We start from the raw sequence: 16,697 nt of genomic DNA, 5'->3' as shown, positions 1-16,697 counted from the left end.
TACTGTTACTGTTTCACTATTTTAATCATCTGTGGAGTTTTTGAAGGCCTTTTGAAGAAAATAATGTAAAGAAAAAGGCAGAAAGTAACATGTTTCTGATCAAGCTTCTATTTTTAAAATAGCTTCCTTGTTCTTTTTGATTCAAGGATTATAAAGTAATACTGGTAGAGAAAAAACTATAAAAAATGTCAAACTCTGTCATCAGTGTCCTTCTTTGTATGTGGCTCCATCTTTGAGCCAAAGCCAGAGATAGGAGTACTGAGCAGTAAAGGAATCATGAATCCTGCTCTCAAATGAGCTCTAATGTCCTGAACTCATTAGCACCTGAGCCAGACTATTAAGAGGTCTGGAGCATCCTATGATGACTTTGATTTAGGATCGCCACACATAAAAATGACTTCAGCTATTACGGCAGTAATTGCTGAATTACAAGCTTCAGAAATTACTTTTTCCATTGTATTATGGTAGTTTTTAGGAACTGCTTTAACACTAATAAACAAGTTGATTAATTTGTGATTCGTTATTTTTTACGTATTTTTAACAATCACAATAGTTGCCATTTAGTTGAAACTCCACATCTCAAGAATAGAAGGATAAGAACACTAAATTGAAATACCAATAGCATAACTAAGACAATTGCCAATGCTTTTCAGAGAGTATTGAAAAGCCATTATAAGAGGCATAGACACAGAGATCATTTAGGATTAGGGTTATTCCCGAGGTATTACCAAAATCATTTCATTATTAGCATATCTTCCTTTGTAATGGGTTTTATGGATGCCCTAACGTATCTATACACCTTCATTTATGGTATCATTTTATTTTTCTATTAAAAGCAGAAAGATGTGCTTTTCAATGATGTTGCAGGGCAGGTACCCTGGGCCACAAAATTTAAGAACAGACTCACTCTCAGATCCTACAAACACAGGTGTGCCCTGAGCATACCACGTGCCTCACCCTGGTCCCATCCTTGCCAATCGTCCCCCAAAAAGAATCAACATTAGCCTCAAATACCCTGCACTGAAAGAATAAAAATTTTACTCATTTGGAATGAAGTGGTAAATACCCCACACTGAACCCTTCCTACGCACCCGGCGCCCGCCCGAAGCCTCACGTGCATCAGGGCCCCGAATACAACAGTCCTGCAGCGCGGGGTCAGTTTGCACACACAACCGGAGATTCACCACGATCCCGGACTCACACCGCTTACACGCGGAGGGCAAAGCCAGGGCCTGAGGCGGATCCCTCTGAGTCACGCCCACCCCACACCAACCCCGCCCACCCCACGCCCCACCTTCCCTGGCCCCGCCCCCACGACCACCCCTGGCCCCGCCCCCCATGCCAACCCCACCAACCCCCAAGCCCTGCCCACTGTCCCACACCCACCCACCCACCCCCCACCCACCGCCTACATTCACCCCATCCCCCCTCCACCCACCCACCCCTCCACACCCACCCTACCCCCCAATGCCTACCCAGGCCCCACCCCCCAAGCCCTGCCCACTGCTCCACCCCACCCCCTTCCCCCCACCCCCCTACACTCACCCATCCCTCCTCCACCCACCCCCCACATCCACCCTGCCCCCCCACGCCTACCCAGGCCCCAACCCCCAAGACCTGCCCACTGCCCCACCCTCGCCCCATCCCCCCGCCCACCCCTACAGTAACCCCCATCCCCCCTACACCCACTCCCCCACACACCCACCCTGCCCCCACACACCAACCCCTGCCCCACCCTCCCACGCCCACCCATGCCCACCCCCCTGGCTCCCCTACACCAACGCCGCCCACCCACCCCACCCCCGCCCCTTCCTCCACACCCTCCCACATCCCTCCTCCCTCCCACACCCTCCTCCCGCCCCCCCACCCCCCCTCCCCTGCTCCACCCCCTATGCCCTCCCACATCCCTCCCGCCCCGCCCCCACACCCTCCCCCCACCTGGCCCCCACGCGCACCCCTATCCCCACACCAATGCCCCTCACACGCCCCCACACCCCCACATCCCCCACGGCCCCGGCCCTCCCACGCCCTGCCCCCACCCCCCTCCCCCGCAGGTCCCTCCCGGCCTGCCCGGGCCCCCATCCCCGCCAGCGCCACTTCCAGCGCGGGCTCTGCCCCACCCGCGGCAAGGATGCCCGCGCTCCATACTCCCGCATCACCTCTTTGCCGGAGGCCTCTGTATTCGTATTCAGTCATTTTCCGGGGGATCCCTGGGGGGCTCAGCGGGGGAGCGCCTGCCTTCGGCCCAGGGGTGACCCCGGGGCTCCCCGCAGGGAGCCTGCCTCTCCCTCGGCCTGGGTCTCTGCCTCCCTCTGGGTCTCTCATGAATAAATAAATAAAATCTTTAAAAAAATAAATCATTTTTCTCCGTGACACATTCATTTGTCATCTCGCCAGGTATCAAGGGCGTACCCTTCCCTAAGGGCTAGTGCCCCGCTGCAGTTACACCCAGGACAACACTATGCACGTGACACAATACTAATTTTACCTGCTAAAATGACATGTTCAGTATTAAGTTACCAATACAGCCTATGCTAAATTATAAATATCGGCAACATATTCTTGAAAGGCTTCCTCTGTGGAAGAAAATGACCCTTCTTCCTCCAGTCTTCACGGTGCCTTTTCAATGCCAGGCGTACAGGGCAGAGTAGACAAGCTCCCCCAAGTGCCAAGGCCACGGTCCCACACACCCTCTGAGGTCAACTCAGAGGAAAAGAGGGTACCACATGCCAGGAACAGAAAGCAGTAGAGCCTGGGCCCCCATCCTGACCTGCCCACCCAGCCGCCCATAAGGCCGGCCCTACTGGGGATCCCTGGGTGGCTCACTGGTTTAGTGCCTGCCTTCAGCCCAGGGTGTGACCCCAAGTCCCAGGATCAAGTCCCATGTCAGGCTCCCTGCATGGAGCCTGCTTCTCCCTCTGCCTGTGTCTCTGCCTCTCTCTGTGTGTCTCTCGTGAATAAATAAATAAAATCTTAAAAAAAAAAAAAAAAAAAAGACCAGCCCACTGCACATCTTGCTTCAGAAGACACCCCGAAGGAGGCTGGCCCCCTTCACCACGCACACTTAGCCATCCACGCTCACGGCCGTGGGCTACAGTCAGTCCAGATTAGAACTTCTTAATTCACGTCACCAGAACACAGTTCGTGTAGACAAACCAGTGGGGAAGGACCAACTTAGTGATGACAGTTCTCTCACTAATCATAAAACATGTTTTAAGTAAAAACATCCTGACAAGAGAAACAAATGAACAGAATAAGAATAGGATTTCCAACAACCGAATTTTCTATTCTATAATGCAAGTTCATATGCTGGCATTTCAGGGATCAATTTTAGAGGGAGAAAAGCTGTTAGAGCAACTTTTAAAAATATATTATTTATTCTTAAACTGTTTCTACATCAGTTGAAACTTTGAACCCTATCCAATTTCAATTATAAAGACCCAAATCAGTCATCTTTTTAACTGTACCCACAAGGGGTTAGGAAAATGAAAGGCAGCTGAAAAAACTCTGATAGACTCTTAACATCGGTAGGTCAAGTAACAGAGAAGGGAGCTATTAAAAGTGACGGTATATTTGAAGGATCTTCAAAGATTTTAATTTCCACCTTTATGTCTTGGACTCCGTAACATTTTACTCCAGGAGAAATTTTTAAAAATACCTTGTAGCATAATAAAAGTCACCCTAAGTTTGCATTCTTCCAATAATTGATTACTAAGCAAAACAAAACAAAAAAGCTTGTGGGTAAAATAGGACTAGAGTTCAGAAGATTATTTCAATTTTCATAAGAAACTTGATAATTTGTAATCCTAATATTGCTAGTGATATGAGGTTTAAAACTTACTTTAAAGAAAACAATATCCTATTTCTCCCACTAATAGCCAGGGAGATTCTTTAATTCAATAAATTTATTTAGTCCTTAAATAAAATAATTTCCACCAATATCTACACACAATCTGTTTTCTCATACAGATGCTTGTTATCTCTTCAGAGACTTCAAAATAACTATCAGCTACCATCGTATTTGGTGTTGCTCTTCCACCAGCAGAGATCTGAACCCACCTTCGTGGGAATCCCAAAGTTATCCCCAAAATATATGATGCCTTCCATGTGTAGAGCATTTTTAATTTTCCTTGTTCTATATAAATAGTAACGTCGTTATGGCTTCTGTATGTAGAATATTAATTTGCTTTAAAATAAAGAAGATATTAACCCAAGTCTAAAACTATACAGGAAGTTGTAATATAACAGCTGAAATACATTATCAAGGAACTGGGAATTCATGTGAATTGCCTTTAGAAACTGAAATGTCAGTGGTAATCTAAGATTTCGAAATTTCTGCTAAATTTCATAAATGTGAGTATTACCAAGTGGTATTGTCATCCTGTGGAGACTAAAGAAGTTAAGAAAAAAAAGAAAGGTTTCCCCTCTGTCATCTGCCCTATAGTTATATTAACCCTATTCAATTGGCCAAAGCGTCAACCAGAATTAACAGTAATTGACCCCAAATTGTATCTGCTGGGGAGTCCTGACCCATAACAGTAGAAGGAACTGAGGAAGAAGACCCAGTAGTCTCCCTCAGAGTTTAGGAACTATGGAAACTGAATTTGGCCAAGTCTCCTACGGAGTCTCTCACTAGAACAATCACCTGCTTCCAACCCTCCCTACAATCTGTTTTTCCAAGTAGCAGAGTAACAAAGTATTCAGAAAGTATTAGATTCAAAATCATCTAATAGTTTTCCCTGCACTTAGAACAAAATGCAAACAAAGTCCCACAATTTGCAAGATGCTGCAAAGTAGGGCCCCCGCATGTCTTCCAACTTTACCTCCTACCACCCTCACCCTGGCTCACAGTACCGGCCTTCGCGGCTTTGTGTCTGTCCTCAAACACTAGAAGTTTATCCCCACATGAGATATTCACTCACATCTTAGGACTCCTGAATTACTCTGTCCATTTGTACCCCCTGCATCTCAGATCGCTCATCTCTGGAAAGTCTTCCAGTTGGGCTCCAGGTAACACATTACCTCTTTCAGCAAGGCCTTCCCTGACCCCAAGTGACTCCCACCCCACGAACGGTCAAAACACCTGCTTCATTTTCTCCCCCTCCGTATCACTATATGAAATGATTTTATTCATTTGTTTCCTTTTCAATGCTCCCCCACAACCCCCGCCAGTCCCCATCCCACCCAAGATGAAAACATCACAGGAACAAAGACTTGTCCACTCCCTTTTGTCCCTACTGGTTAGAACAGTGGCTAGCACATAAGAGAAGCTCAAAAATACTTGTTGCATGAATGAGCGAATGAATGAATGACATGAATATGCTTTCGACCCTCGTACATTTCCTGTGCCATATTTGCCCAGAACAATCGCATCCAGGACACTAGCGTTGGTGTAAGTTCATTTCAGTCCTTAGCGAGACCGGCCAGCAGAGCAGCTGCTCCCACACCGGGTGGAAAGCCTCTCCCCTATTATGAGCTCTCCCCTATTATGTTCTTTTTGTTTGATTGAATAAACCCATTTCACCTTTCGAATGAAACGAGAATGAATGGTAGCTGTAATGCAAATCCTTAGGGAGCAAAATCGGTCCTCGCAGTGTAGGCTAACATAAATAAATAAATAATGCGGGCCCCAGGTATGGGATCTCATCCCTGAGCCGTGATCAACCCGGGGCTACAACTATACGTCTTTAGAGACTGAGTAGCTTAGACGTTACCTGAGGTGCAAAGCTCAGGCCAAAATGTGCGTTGCCACCGAGCAGTGCTGCCCTAAGAAGAGAATGGGGTCTTCCTGGAAGCTCATGCCAACCTTGTGCTCATGATCGACAAGGATCCCCCTACACACTCTTGGGCAGGGATCAATTAAAAATGTCTTGCAAATACACTCCTCAAGCGTTGGTCCGGCCAGATTCTGGTGGTCGCCTCTGCAGCATCACACGGAATAAGTGGCAGGAAAAGTGGTCAGGAGTGTGTCTCAGAACCTGACATGTAGTGAGCGGGCACTCGTGCAAAGTCCCGGAGGTCCATCTAACAGGGCCTGGGCTGATCGTTTACTCAATGACTATTCAAAGCAATAACTGATACTGACCTTTAGGCTTTTCTTCTGTACCTCTACAAAATTTTTGTTTTCTTTTTCTTTCAAAATTGATTTAATTAATATTCCTTTTTTATCAGTGTCTGATTTTGTTAAGTCTTTGGGAATGGCAGAGAGCTGGCGTCTGTGTGTTAATCAGCAGCCAGTTAGACAAACCCCTTTGGGCAGAGACGGTAACTAAACTTCCCTGAGGCTGTTTTGGGTCTCCCTGCACAGCCCGGGCCTGAAAGCTCGGAGCCGCAAAACACGGACCAGAATAAATCCCTGGGTACAGCTTTAGTCCGTATTCACAGCATCTTGTTATCTGCGCTTCTCTAACCATCTTTGCAAAGGCTGAGCGCGTTTCCTCACCCACACCTGAGTTAGTCACTGAGACCTGGGCCTTCGCTAGGGGTGTGATGAGAAGCAATGTTGCCCTTGAAGTGCGTTTTATGCAATACATCTACGATGAGGTTTAATTAATCAATTCTAGATTCAAAACAAAAGGGTGGGTTTTCCTGGGTGTAGTACTTTCCTAGCACAAGTACCTTATTTGCTGAGCTGATCTTTGCTCTTTTTAAAGAATACAGAATTAACCATTTGATAAAGAAAAGCTCATTTCTCAGCACGTTGACCTACTTTTCTCTCAATTTACCTCATTTTAAAATGTGAATGAATAGTTTTTTTATGAATATTTAGCCTTGATGGAACAATTGATTCATTAATCAAAATAATAAGGATTTTTCTCTCTCTTCAGCTAAGTGTGGCCTTTATATACAATGCTTTTCTTTTAAAAAGCTGGCACATTCTCTAAGACCTTGCTCAGGAAAATCCCTTGAGTTCAAATTATTTTTCTATTGTTTCCAGCCTTTGTCCTTATGTATTGTTTTAGCTTACTTTTTTTTTTTTTTTTAAGCGGAAGGGTCTCTTTCTGTTAACCAAGAACCACTGAGGAGACCTCATGAAGTTGTCCACACAAGACAAAAATTACAGAGGAAACGTGCATTTTCTAAAAATCATTTAACTTAGATATTCGATTGCTCTTAAACGAGTGTCTAACCTCTGAACTTCTACTAACACAGAACACAGTCACATTTTTAAATCTATGGCCAATTACTTAGACCATTGCTTAGCCAAAAAGTAAACCAAAACACTTGAATCCCAGATACCACATAGCACCCGATGTGAAGCCTAGGAATTGAAAAGTCTTTTCTTTTTTTAATCTAGGTCTGACCTCTACCATTTAATATCAGAAATTTACTAAAATGAATTTTCTATTCATCAGAAGTTTATCTGTGGATCTCAATGATCCTTACTGATGATTAATACTACTAAGAAGTGTTTTAGATTAGTCAGATTGTTCTGAGCATTTTTTTAAAAAGTTTGGATTACATATCTAATCTTCTAAACAGCTACTTGTATTTCAACAGAAAAGAGGAACGATTGGACTAGAAGTATAAGACTACTTACATTATTTTTAATTTGTTACCTATACTTGAAGGGAAAATTAGAATAAAGAATGACTTTAGAAGGATTCACATATTGCTATCTAAAGGTAAAATAAGAGTGGGAGACATTTCAATGATTCATTTTTAAATATTTAAAAATAAATGTAGGGACGCCTGGGTGGCTCAGGGGTTGGGTATCTGCCTTTGGCTCAGGTCATGACCCCAGGGTCCTGGGATCAAGTCCTGCATCGGGATCCCTGCATGAAGCCTGCCTCTCCTTCTGCCTGTGTCTCTGCCTCTCTTTCTCAGTGTCTCTCATGAATAAATAAATAAATCTTTAACAAATAAAAATAAAATAAATAAAAATGTAATTCACCAGGAGATATTTTTGCTTAAATAAACATTTTTAAATGCTATAATTAATTTAATGCCATTGATAGCTGCTTGTTTATTTACAGACACTCACACTCTGAAACCCATACACTCTAGATTTCCTCTCATTTCTCTAGCCCCTTAGAGCATAGCCTGCCTGAGCTGAGAGAAGAATAAAGTGAATGGATTCAAACAAACAAGAAACAAGATGGGAGCATAATAAAAATCGACAAATCTCAATTTTCTTGCACAGTGTTACCTATTTTGAATAATTAAACAGAGTCGTTCAGTTGATGACCATGTTACCCAATCTGATTCATAACCTCAGGTCAATTTTCTTCCAAACACAATATAATATAACAGAGTTTGTGTTTTCTAAAATGCAAATTAATATTTAAAGAGTTTTATCAAACTTGCACAAGAAAAAAATAAAATGATACCAGCACAGTCATCATTGCCCTCAAGCGTCCAACAGCAAAATACTTCACTCAGAATGGAGATCACTCCCTCCTTTATCTGGTTTCCTAATATATGGTCAGCTCAGGACTGCTAAAAAATATAACCTCTTCCTTCCTTCCAATTGTTATTTACAAATATATATTTGGAGTACGATTAATAAATCTTTGAAAGTATATTTTTTCATGATTTGAAGGAACTTAACACACCATTCACTGCAGTTGCTTGTGCTACTGCTGAACTTCATTTTTTGATCCTCTGATATAGATTGTTCATGAGAGGACACCTCTTATAGACTCTCGAAACAAGAATGTATCCTGTATATTTATGTTACAGATTTATTATGATAGATTGTTCTTGCTACAGAACTAGGAACTACCAAGCCAGTTTATGAAATCTGTTAATAAAAACAGTACTCACTCTGATGGAGACTCATTTACTGAGCAACGCAAACCTACCCGACGTACATTCAATGTCCCAAATAAAATCAGAAACGTCTTGCTACATGAGAAGTTTAAGAGTACACGTTTCTGATGTTTATTTTTATGATTAAATTTAAATGAAGATGACTTTGAAGAAGTCGCATATTTTGGGGGTTTCAGGTGATACATCTGTGAAGCACTTAAGATATTAATATAATTGAAAGAGACAGAAGATTTAGCCTATAATGTGTTGTTTGAATGCCAATATTCATCTCCTTAGCTTCAAGCCTATTCTTTAACATTTACTTCGGTGTACTGACATTTGAAACTAGAGATTCAAAACATGGTAGAAATTCTGTCCATGATGAATGAAATTGGAGCCAAATCAAATGACAGCTGAGCACTCTGGAGTCCCCGTCCTATAAAATTATGCCAACATCCACTAGGGGAGAGGTGAATTATATTTGACAACATATTCCCAGGCACTGTGTAATGAACCTTCAAACTTCAATTAGAACCTATCAGAAAGAAAAACAAACATAATTTCACTGAAACGCTTCCTTAGTAGGAAAAACAAGTCAGTTGGAAAATGCAGCGAGTTCAACATCATTGGCTACTCATCAAGCATTCCCTTCCCATGTCAGGTATCATACAACCTGCAGACTCTTTCAGTAAGAATAGAGATCGCTCCCGTTTTAGAAACACAGGACTCTCTTGAATCCCTTTCAATCAACAATTCCAGACTCTCTAGTCTTTAATAGCTTCTCCTTCCCACTACCGACTCCAAAGAAAAGGGTTATTTATTTATTTTTTAAGTGCGTTGAGTGGCATTGCTTATTAAAGGTGATCAGCATATTCAAAGCTCAAAAGGAAAACTACAACCATGTGGAATACCATGCAAGAAGCATACATGGCAAATGCATGTTGGTTTAGATTAATCTAGAAAATGCTGAAGGTACAGCCCCCCAAGTGGGTTACATTCTTCGTGGATCTCAATTCAGACTATTCGGAGGATGAATTTCCCAGGGCTCCCCACAGATAGCATTTCAGTAAATGTTTTGTCAGCTAAAATGCAATGGCTTGCCTGTTTTTAACCTCTCTCTTCGCCAGTGTTCATCAGTGATTTGCAGAATTTGGACCATGGGAAAAGCATATGTAAAAGGGCCGCAATGATGAGTCTAGTTTGCTCATAAGCTGGGATAACCATGCTGCCTTTGCTGATGATTTAAACAGACCAGTGAAATGTTTGGTTGTTTTGAGGTTTTGCTGAGGTTCTTTTGATGAAAGTTTTCCTTTGATGTGACATTTTAAGATTTTATAACAGTAAACAAAGCACTCAGTGGAAAATACTCAGTGAATTTTACACAAGCCAGGGTCTAAAGATAACCAGATGTGAAGGATCTGTCACATGACACACTACACTATTTCCATGATTTGAAGTGATAAGTGGCTACTAGGTAAGAAATTAAATTGTTTTTAAAACAGTCCACATTACCTCAGCGTTTTCTATAGACTTTTTTACAGCAGTAGCAATATGATCACATGATATTATTCATTTGTTTGTCAACAATGTGCAACCAACATTTTCACTCTAGAATGTGAGTCAGTTGAAAGCAACAGTTGATATCTTGATATCTTAGTGTCAGGAAGGGAAGGAAAGCAACAACACGGAAAGAGGGAGAGCAGGAAGATGGAGGCTTTACAAATTATCTAGTCCTACACTTAGCTGTGATCATACTCCAGAGACGAAAACACCAGTTGGTGAAAGAACTGAACCAGAACAAGACCCATCTATTTCTCAGGTTGGTAATCTTCCCCCAACACAACCATGTGCTTTTTGTTTTCAGGAAAGTAATAACAATCTAATGACAACAAAAAGATACAAGACACATAATCTCTCATTATTGTTTGTTTTATTCAGAAGCAGGAGAAATGGAGGTATTTATGTCTTGCCCTTTCATTAACAAGAGAGGTAGATGACAAGCTTTTTCTTTGCCATTTCAGAAGATTCCAGTTTCAAATAAAGGGAAATGGAGCCACTGACCTTGAAAAATTTTGAATTGGATTTTACCTCTGTCATCAGTTAAACAAATAGATAACGTTTTAGAAGTAATTCTGGGTATGATTTGGATATATAGGCCTCTTTAGGACCCAGAGGTCAATATCACATAACTCTGAAGGCTTGAGGCGCAGCAGGGGGCTCAAGACTTGAGCATCTGCCTTTGCCCAGGCTGCCTTCGCTACCCCGGGGTCATGCGATCAAGTCCCGCATCGGGCTCCCGGCATGGAGCCTGTTTCTCCCTCTGCCTGTGTCTCTGCCTCTCTCTCTCTCTCTCTCTCTCTCTCTCTGTGTGTGTCTCTCATGAATAAATAAAATATTTTTTTAAAAAACTTTGAAAGTTTGAACTAAATCACTCAAGACTCTTTGCCTTTATAAACATATGCTAAGGTGAAATTTTACTTTATTGTTTAATTATTTTAAAAAACATGACTCAACTTGCAGCAAAACTCTGAATGTACTTGGACCAATTCTCATCATCTTTATCTCTGTGGAGATGAACAATAACTCATAAGCATTCTCCTCACAACAGTCATGCCACTGAAAAATCTGTGAAGTCACCATATACTTCTCGGTATTAATGTAATACACGTAGAATTAAGCAGTTTAACACTGTTTGCATGTAATTTGATTGAAAAAAAATCGGGCTCAGATTCATAACCTCTCGAAAGTAATGGGATGGAGCTAATACATTCTGTTTGTACTTCACATTAAAGCATGAATACCTGGGGCTTTGATGAAAGATGGCCACAGACACACACCTTTAAATGCTACTTACTTATGAAACCTTTTAAAGCAAGAGTTAAACTACGTAGCCACTAGATAAGTAGCCAGAAGATGACAACAAAGACATGTGCCAATCCATTCATAGAGGATGGAAGCACCGTAGATGGAGTCAGTGGTACCACTCAGAGCAGAGAGACCTAAGGCAAGGATGTATTTGCAAGGGGGAGGAAGAAACCATAGCAAAAAGAATAGTTTGAGCTGCTGAGCCCCAAAAAGTATCTGAAATTGGAGGCATCAAATAATTTATAAGGCAAGAATAAGAATCAAAGCTGCAAAATCTGTTTAACAATGAGACAGATCGCCAGAAGCCCTCACCCACCCCATAAAATGTAGCTGCCACCCCACTGCTGACCTGGCAAGAGACAGGGGATTTATTCTTTAGAGAAACTGAACCAGAAAGTCTCCATTCTCCACTCAGTAAAAGACAAAGGTTAAAGCAGGGTTCCATATCGAAAACAGAGGAGCAAACACCTACACACTGAATAGTGTGGTTACGGTCATTCTCTTAATCCTTACTCTGTTCTGAATAGGAATGCTAGCAGACAAGAGATTACAAAATGCACATGCATAAAAACAGTCTCCAGATGAGCTGTCTGAAAGTCTCTCATTTAAATGACAACTTGATCATACTCGAGTGAGTGAACCAGAGTTTCCGACACCCACAGATCTAACAATTTGTGTCTCAAATAAATATAATTGGACAGCCAAGCTTCCCCCAGACGTTTTACATCTACCATGAAAGATAGAAAACAAATAAGTGGAATGGAGCTCAGAAGAAACAAAGAAAAAGATAAGATAAAAACTTTAATAACTCTTCCATACCATCAGAGAACTGGGAAAATACGTGGCGTGCATGAAACAAGAACAGGATAATATTTCCATGTTCAAAAGGCTATTCAAAGCACAGATGAGTTACCAAAAATAAAATCATAGTGACAAAAATATTGTCGTAAGATAAAGGTGAGGATGTCTCCTAGGTAGAAAAAATAGACTAAAAACAAAAAGGAAATCAAAACATTAGAGGAAAGATAGAAAGTTAGAGGATCAGTCCAATATCCAAATAAGAAAAGACCCACAGATTGATAATACTTTGTTAAATAATTAGCAATAAAAATTAAAATCCATGAGTAAAAGGTATGAGTTTCCAGAGTCAAAAAATTCATAGCACAAGGCGTATCATCCAATTGCAAAAGACTGTGGATCAGTATGAAATTGTAAGAGCTTACAGAGGCAAAATTATGATCACAAATACAGGATGTGAAAAATTGGCAAGACTTCTCAATTTCAACATGGGAAATCAGAAAAGCATTCATTATAAATATATATATATTTAATATAAATATTTATTTTATATATATAAATATATATATAAATATTTATATATATTTAATATAAATATTTTATATATACAAATATATATATAAATATATATATATATTTTTTTAATTCCTGCCATGTGCCAGATACTTTTCCAGTGTTTGAGGAAACATCTGGTTGCTTTATATATGTCACTTTTTTGTTTTTAATGTAAGATAAAAATCTATACCCTCATGGTGTCTACGTTTTGCCAGAGGATGCGGAGCAGCAGGGAGCGTGTAGACGGAGACAGACAACCAAATAAGTGCACCCAATACCTCAGTAGTAAAATATTATATTTGGAGATTATAAGAAAAAGAGAAGAAATACAAGAACTTATTTAGGGAGATCAAGAATGCCAGGAGGGAGGAGCAGTGGTAAAATTAATTCAAAGGATAGAGGGAGGGGGCGCCTGGGTGGCTCAGGAGGTTAAGCCCCTGGACCCCCAACTTCTGCTCAGGTCATGATCTCAGGGTGGCGGGACTGAGCCCTGCATCGGGCCCACGCCGAGCTCCCTGTGCCTGTCCCTCTGCTCCTCGTGACGCCCCCAACTTATGTGCTCTCTAATACATACATAAAATCTTTAAAAATAAATAAATGAAGGTATATGGGAGGGTCACTGAAAAGGGTGCAGTTTTGCAGTTTTCAAAGAAGGGAAGGATGTTAGTCATGCAGATGAGCTGAGAAGAAGCACAGCACCCCTCAGCAACAAGGACCCACCCTGGAGATTCAGCAGAGATGCCAGGGCTCCAGGGAGCGGGGAGCCTAGAAGAGCACCTGCAAAATTCTGGCGAGATGCCTCCCAACCTACAACCATAGGGCCCCATGATATTTAAAAGAGGGGAGAATTATGACATCTTCGGACATACGATTCAGCAAATATTCACTTTTTATTTGCTTTTTCTAGGGAAGCTACTGGAGTGTGTGTTATCCACAAAAATGTGGGAGCAAAGAGCTCCAGGATGGTTTTTAAAAGAAAGGAAGGAAGGAAGGAAGAAAGGAAGGAAGGAAGGAAGGAAGGAAGGAAGGAAGGAAGGAAGGAATCAACTTATATATTGAGAGGAATGTGATTTAGTATATTGAGAGGAATTTTACAATTCTGTCAAAGATCATGGTTTAGAATTATATATATATATATATAATTATATATATTCTTTTATATATATTCTTTATATATATTCTTATACATATTTTATATATATTCTTTATTATTTTACATATATTCTTTATATATTATTTTACATATATACAATTTTATATATAAATATAGAATTATATAAAATTATATATAATTCTATATATATATATATACAGCAGACTAAGAATTTTAAATGGCGTAAATACAAAAGCCAGAGTGTATTAAATACTAGCTGAGTACTTGAAATAACCCCTTAAAGCCTGGTGTGGTAAATTTAAGAACAAAAAGTAATTCCAAGTACGAACCTATAGGATGTAATGGTTTATCAGTGGACACAGAACAGAAACAAAGAATCTTACTCAAGAATGGAGTAGAGTCCAAATACCTTTTATATTCAACCAGTCGTTAGCCTCGTGCCTCGCATATAATAAATGCTTATAATAAACAGAATTTGAATGCATGTTTGGGAAAATATCCTAATTTATTAAGACTGACACCATAAAGGCGAATCATCTCTCTCCCTGGTCGGTGTCTTGGGGCCCCAATCAAAGAAAGGAGAGCAGCCTGAGGAATTGTGTGTCCACTGAAACATCACCCTTGGGCCACAGAGAGAATGGAAGTCTAATCTCTCCCCGTGGAAGCACTGCCCTGCTCTTAGTCCTATTCGGTGTGTCTTACAGAGCATTTACTCTGTATGTCTCTTCCCCCCACATACGCACAGTCACACAAAATCCATCCCTGCCATTAGTGTTCCTTTATTTTTTTCATTTTATTTTTTATTTTTTTATTTTTTTATAAATTTATTTTTTATTGGTGTTCAATTTGCCAACATATAGAATAACACCCAGTGCTCATCCCATCAAGTGTCCATCTCAGTGCCCATCACCCAGTCAGGCCCACCCCCCGCTCACCTAAAAAAAAAAAAGTTGTCTTCAGGGCCTTCTGAAACATTACTTGGGAACTGCACGTGAATTTGGACAACATGACCAATAAAATGGAAACAAAAGGTGGTAATATTAGAATATGAAAAGACATAGCAGTTGTTTTAATGAGACAGAGAGCAATAAAAACCTATAAAGCAGTAATTGCCAAGATGAAAAACTTTAATAGATACTCATGTTTTTCAGTCCTATGCTGTGTACAACATCATGTAGCTTTAATTCGTGTTTATTATGTATTCACCGCTCTTTATTTTCTTTCATTAACCAGATTACTCGTCAATCTATCCCATTCGATTAACACAGACTAGTATATCAAAGGTACATAAAAATAACCAGCACTGTCACACGTGGGTTCAGATTAAGTGTCAAAAATTTACTACCAGTCTACAAATAGAATGACTACAGGAAGCTGCATTATCTCAGTGCTTCCCGAACTTTTTAAATTTTTTTTCCAAACTTCCTTAAATTAGGTAGAAAAGAATAAATTGAACACACCTGGGGGGTCTGGGTGGCGTAAGCCCCAATTTATCAGCCACAACTCTGAAATTTCTTAAGAGTCAGACTGTATCTTTTAAAAAATTCAAATGAATTTTATTCTACTGCATAATATGTTTATTTAATATAAATATAGTGTCTAAAATTGCCCTTGAGTACAACTGAGGTGCCACGTTCTCGTTGTGGCTTTATATACATCCCGCTATATCACCATGCATCCCTGACACTTATTGTTCCCCTCATTCCAAATTGTGTGAGCTTTTTTTATAAGGCTGGTGGTAAAATTTATGATAATATATGATATATTGAATCATATGAATTCATATTTTGATCAGCTGAGACATTATTTTTACTTTCTGCCCAAAAAATTGTACTGAAACTTCTATACACTAGAATCTATTTAGATATACTCATCAAGCACCCTACCTACATCGCATCCTCATTATGTTGCTCTCATCCAAGAAACAGAGGCATTTTAAATGTTTCTGTAACACCAAAACTTTTCAATTCTTTAGTCTTTGATAAGCCGCTCTATTTTTGTTCCTCAAATTTGACAAAATTGCCAGAGAGAAATATAAGAGATGATAAATGTTTTTATTTTAATAAAAATCGTATTCAGAAACACAAACTGAATCCAAATGCCCGTGACTGGAGAGGTAAAAGTAGCGTAAGGATGAAACTATCAAATTTTATTTTCTATTAATTTTACTCTATTGAAAAAGTATTCCCAGGGCCCCTGGGTAGCTCAGGGGTTGAGCATCTACCCTCTGCTCAGGTTGTGACCCTGGAGTCCCGGGATCGAGTCCCACATCAGGCTCCCTGCATGGAGCCTGCTTCTCCCTCTGCCTGGGTCTCTCTCTTTCTCTCTCTGTGTGTGTCTTTCATGAATAAATAAATAAAATCTTTAAAAAAAAAAAAAAAGGAAAAAGTATTCCCAATTTTGAGAACTACAGATTTTGACCTTTGAGTCTTAATGAAACTAGGACTTGTCCTCTCTCTATAATTTTCTGTAACTCACTCGCCGCAGCCACATAGGCCTGTACTTAAGGACCCAGATTCTTTTTTTCTCTCTTTTTAAAATTGTATTTATTTATTCATGAGAGACAGAGAGAGACACACACACACAGGCAGAGGGAGAAGCAGGTTCCATGCTG

The 16,697-nt window shown here is 40.5% G+C and overlaps 1 protein-coding gene across 3 annotated transcripts in view; it reads right to left on the bottom strand.

Annotated features, from left to right (window-relative positions):
• LAMA2 (laminin subunit alpha 2) overlaps positions 1–16,697 on the bottom strand; it is a 583,497-nt gene that overhangs the window by 513,472 nt on the left and 53,328 nt on the right. The gene's annotated exons all lie outside the window — the stretch shown is intronic.

The sequence above is a fragment of the Canis lupus genome, chromosome 1, assembly GCF_003254725.2.
Source record: "Canis lupus dingo isolate Sandy chromosome 1, ASM325472v2, whole genome shotgun sequence".
Lineage (NCBI taxonomy): Eukaryota > Metazoa > Chordata > Mammalia > Carnivora > Canidae > Canis > Canis lupus.
Note: the sequence above shows the minus strand (reverse complement) of the source record. Positions and strands in the feature narration are given on the sequence as shown.